This window comes from Capra hircus, chromosome 5, assembly GCF_001704415.2.
Source record: "Capra hircus breed San Clemente chromosome 5, ASM170441v1, whole genome shotgun sequence".
NCBI lineage: Eukaryota > Metazoa > Chordata > Mammalia > Artiodactyla > Bovidae > Capra > Capra hircus.
This window is the reverse complement of record NC_030812.1, coordinates 106,672,768-106,677,995: the sequence shown is the minus strand read 5'-3', so window position 1 is coordinate 106,677,995 and position 5,228 is coordinate 106,672,768. Positions and strand designations below refer to the sequence as shown.

Below are 5,228 nucleotides of genomic sequence, written 5' to 3'. Positions count from 1 at the left end.
ATAAAATAGATAGGCAACAAAAAATTTATAGCACCAGGAATTATTTGTCTTGCTTCCCTGGTGGCTCAATGGTACAGAATCTCCATGCCAAGCAGGAGTTTGATCCATGGATCAGGAAGATCCTTTAGAATAGGAAATGGCAACCCACTCCGGTATTATTGCCTTGGAAATCCCATGGAGAGAGGAGCCTTGCATCCATGGAGGAGTTACATCCATGAGGTCGCAGAGAGTCAGGTACAACTTAGCAACTAAACAACCACCGAGAAAGGTATAATGGAATACAATCTGCAAAAAAAAAGCAAACCATGCTATACACCTGAACCTAGTCCAGCATTGTGAATCAATTATACTTCAGTGAAAATTAAAGTTGTTCTGTTTTTGTTCAGTCTCTCATTCACGCTCCTTATATCTAGTCTGGCTTCTGACAGCTCTTCCCTCTTCCCTCAGCTTCCAGATGGCCACCTCCTCTCTATGTCTTCACGTGGTCTCTGTGCTCCTGTATCCCGCCCTGGTGTCTCTATTTCCTCCTCTTACAAGGACACCAGACAGACTGAATCAAGACCCACCCTAACAGCCTCACTGTGCCCTCTTAGCACATTAGGCAGCGCGTCAGTCTCATAATCTGAAGGTCCTGAGTTCGTGCCTCAGAGAGGGCAGATCATACCTTTGGACTTCCCTGGTGGCTCAGACGGTAAAGCGTCTGCCTACAATGCGGAAACCCAGGTTCAATTCCTGGGTTGGGAGGATCCCCTGGAGAAGGAAATGGCAACCCATTCCAGTACTCTTGCCTGAAAAATCCCATGGACGGAGGAGCCTGGTAGGCTACAGTCCATGGGGTCGCAAAGAGTCGGACAGGACTGAGCAACTTCACTTTCAACTTTCACCTTTTTACAGGCCTCATCTCTAGTTACAGTCACAATCTGAGGTACTGGGGTGCAGGCTTCAATGTGAATTTTGCCACAACACAAATCAGTTCACAAGTAGCTTCCAGGCATCCCTTCTTACCTCCCTGGCCATTCTCTTTGAGCTTTCTTTGTTCCTTCTCTTTTGTCTTGCCTCTCATGTTGCAGTGCGCAGGACTCAGTCTCTGGGGTCCCTTCTGCTTGTTATCTACATTTTACTCTTACGTTATCCCATCTACTCCCATGGCTCTAAATGTTATCGTGCTGGCCAGAATGCTCGCTTCCCTTTTTCTGTTAGATGGCTCTAGTAGTCCTTAGGTGTCTCTAACTACATTTAAAACAATTTTGTTAGATTGTACTGTGATGGCTATCAGATCAGCATGCATTTTTTTAAAAAAAAAATCAAAATGGACAAATTTTTGTGTAGCTATTTTAATATTGAAAATGGAAGAGAAAAAGCAACATTTTTGACATATTATGCTTTATTGTTTCAAGAAAGGCAAAAACACAATTGAAATGCAAAAAAAGATTTGTGTACTGTATAAAGATTGAACCTGTCAAACCTGATTTGTGAAGTTTCATGCTTGAGCTTTCTCGCTGGATGGTGCTCCACGGTGGGATAGACCAGCTGAAGTTTATAATGTCAAACTGAAAAACTAGTTGAGAAAGTCAACGTTATATCACGCAGGAGATAGCTGACGTACTCTAAATATCCAAATCAAGCACTGAAAATCATTTGCACCAGCTTGGTTATGTTCATCATTTTCATGTTTGGGTTCAATGTAAGTTAAGTGAGAAAAATCTTTTTGACTGTACTTCCACATATGATTCTCAACTTAAACTAATAAAAAGGTTTCATTTTAAAAACAAATTTTGATGAACAATGAAAAGTGGATACTGTGCAGTAATGTGGAATGGAAGAGATCATGAGGCAAGCGAAACGAACCACCACCAACCACATCAAAGGCTAGTCTTCATCTTTAAAAAGTGATGTTGCATATATGGTGGGATCAGAAGGGAGTCCTCTGTTACGAGCTCCTTCTGGAAAACCAAACTATTAATTCCAACAAGTACGGCTCCCAGTTAGACCAACTGAAAGCAGCGCTTGATGAAAAGCATGCAGAATTAGTCAACAGAAAACTCATAGTCTTCCATCAGGATAAGGCAAGGCTGCATGTTTCTTTGATGACCAGGCAAAACTATTACAGCTTGGCTAGGAAGTTCTGATTGATCCACCGTTTTCACCAGACATTGCACCCTTGGATTTCCATTTGCTCTTGTCTTTACAAAATTCTTTTAATGGAAAAGAATTCAATCCCCTGGAAGACTGTAAAAGTCACCTGTAACAGTTCTTTGCTCAAAAAGATAAAAAGTTCTGGGAAGATGGAATTATGAAGTTGCCTGAAAAATGGCAGAAAGTAGTGGAACAAAATGGTGAATATGTTGTTCAGTAAAGTTCTTGGTGAGAATGAAAATGTGTTTTTTTAACCTAAAAACTGAAAGAACTTTTTGGCCAGTCTGAAGCCTACACACCAGAGACACCTGTGTGTGCATTTCTAGCCCTGACCTCTCCCCTGACTTCCACTCTGATGCTCTCTAGCCTTGCCAGTTACCTCACCTCTCTGAAATGCACGTTTCTTAACTATGAGTAGCAGTAACAGTGCTTAGTTCTTACAGTACTTTGAAAATTTAGCACAACAATGCATATTAAATGCAGCATGCCGTTAACAATTAACGTCAACTTGATTTTTATGTCTTTGGAATTTCTGAAGGTGTTAAACCATATGCCTAAAATGCTTCTTTCTCCAGTGAGTGGAGTGGCAGTGCCTTGGTAAGCAGTGGAGCTGCCGTCATACAATAGACAAGGACAGGAAATGAAAGAACTCCCTATCCCCGGGGATCATGGCTGCATTCAGAAGGGCAGAATGTTATTACTGGATTGGGAATCTGGCTGAGTCACGCACACTAATACAGTGATGCTTGAGAAAGCCGCCTCCCAGCCTCCAGCAGCCAGACTCCACCCAGTCACTGAAGCACTGCCCTCTCTATTTCAAGTAAAACAGAAGGAACTGTGAATCACCGTGTCAGCTCCACACCACCCAGATGCTTCCAACTGCAGCCTGCATTAAATGTAAAGTCCATAATAGGCCAGCCACCGGCCAACCACGTCATGTCCTGAGCCCAGTCTGGTATGGCAGATGTTACCAAAAAAAAAAAAAAAAAAAATTCAAGAGGTGGAACACTTCCCAGCTAATGTTATGAGACAAACTTTAACCTGATGTCAAAACTAGAAAAATATAAGAAAACTTCGGACCAGTATCTCCCATGTATATACTACAGAGGTCTCTAGAAAGTTGTAGCAAAACAAGTCTAGCAAAATAAAAACCTTTATGACCAAGTGAGTTTTTTTCCCCAGGGATTCAAAATTGATATAACATTGGAGTAGAACTGGACAGAAAGCCCAGAAAGAAACCCACAAACCTGTGGTTCAGTCAGTCTGTGACAAAAGGCAAGACAGTCTCTTCAACAAGTGGTGCTGGGAAAATTGGACAGCTACAAGTGAAAAAATGAAATTAGATTATTCTAAGCTTAAAATGGTTTAAACACCTAAACGTGAACCTGGACACTGTGAAACACCCAGAGGAAAACAGGCAGATCACTGTTTGACATGAATTGCACCAATATCTTTTTCAGTCCATCTCCCAGAATAACAGAAATAAAAACAAAAACAAATGGGACCTACTTAAACTCAAAATCTTTTGCACAGCAAAGGAAAGAATCAGTTCAGTCACTCAGCCATCTCTGACTCTTTGTGACCCTATGGACTGCACCACACCAGACTTCCCTGTCCATCACCAACTCCTGGGGCCTACTCAAACTCATGTCCATCGAGTTGGTGATGCCATCCAGCCATCTCATCCTCTGTTGTCCCTTTCTCCTCCTGCCTTCAATCTTTTCGAGCATCAGGGTCTTTTCAAATGAGTTGGTTCTTCACATCAGGTGGCTGAAGTACTGGAGCTTCAGCTTCAGCGTCAGTCCTTCCAATGAATATTCAGGACTGACATCCTTAAAGATGGACTGGTTGTATCTCCTTGCAGTCCAAGGGACTCTCAAGAGTCTTCTCCAACACCACAGTTCAAAAGCATCAATTCTTCAGCGCTCAGCTTTCTTTAACAGTCCAACTATTAGTCCAAATCTCACATCCATACATGACCAGAGGAAAAACCATAGCTTTGACTAGATGGACCTCTGTTGGTAAAGTAATGTCTCTGCTTTTGAATATGCTGTCTAGATTTGTCATAGCTTTTCTTCCAAGCGTCTTTTAATTTCATGGCTGCAGTCACCATCTGCAGTGATTTTGGAGCCCCCCAAAATAAAGTCTGTCACTGTTTCCATTGTTTGTCCATCTTTTTGCCATGAAGTGATGGGACCAGATGCCATGATCTTCGTTTTCTGAATGTTGAGTTTTAAGCCAACTTTTCCACTCTCCTCTTGTACTTTCATCAAGAGGCTCTTTAGTTCTTCTTCACTTTCTGGCATAAGGGTGGTGTCATCTGCATATCTGAGGTTATTGATATTTCTCTTGATTCCAACTTGTGCTTCATCCATCCTGGCATTTCTCATGATTTTCTCTGCATGTAAGTTAAATAAGCAGGGTGACAATATGCAGCCTTGATGTACTCCTTTCCCAGTTTGGAACCAGTCTGTTGTTCCATGTCCAGTTCTAACTGTTGCTTCTTGACCTGCATACAGGTATTTCAGGAGTCAGGTGAGGTACTCTGGTATTCCCTTCTCTATCAGAATCTTCCACAGTTTGTTGTGATCCACACAGTCAAAGGCTTTGGCATAGTCAATAAAGCAGAAATAGATGTTTTTCTGGGACTTTCTTGCTTTTTCCATGATCCAGCAGATGTTGGCAATTTGATCTCTGGTTCCTCTGCCTTTTCTAAAACCAGCTTGACCATCTGGAAGTTCACAGTCCATGTACTGTTGAAGCCTGGCTTGGTGAATTTTGAGCATTGCTTTACTAGCGTGTGAGATGAGTGCAATTGTGCGGTAGTTTGAGCATTCTTTGGCATTGCCTTTCTTTGGAATTGGAATGAAAACTGACCTTTTCCAGTCCTGTGCCACTGCTGAGTTTTCCACATTTGCTGACATATTGAGTGCAGCACTTTCACAGCATCATCTTTCAGGATTTGAAACAGCTCAACTGGAATTCCATCACCTCCACTAGCTTTGTTCGTCATGATGCTTTCTAAGGCCCACTTGACTTCACATTCCAAGATGTCTGGCTCTAGATTAGTGATCACATCATCATGATTATCT

The 5,228-nt window shown here is 42.0% G+C and overlaps 1 non-coding gene across 1 annotated transcript; it reads left to right on the top strand.

The window, feature by feature from the left end:
* Positions 584–656, top strand: TRNAM-CAU. Its single transcript has one exon. It is a non-coding gene; the product is annotated as a tRNA-Met (tRNA).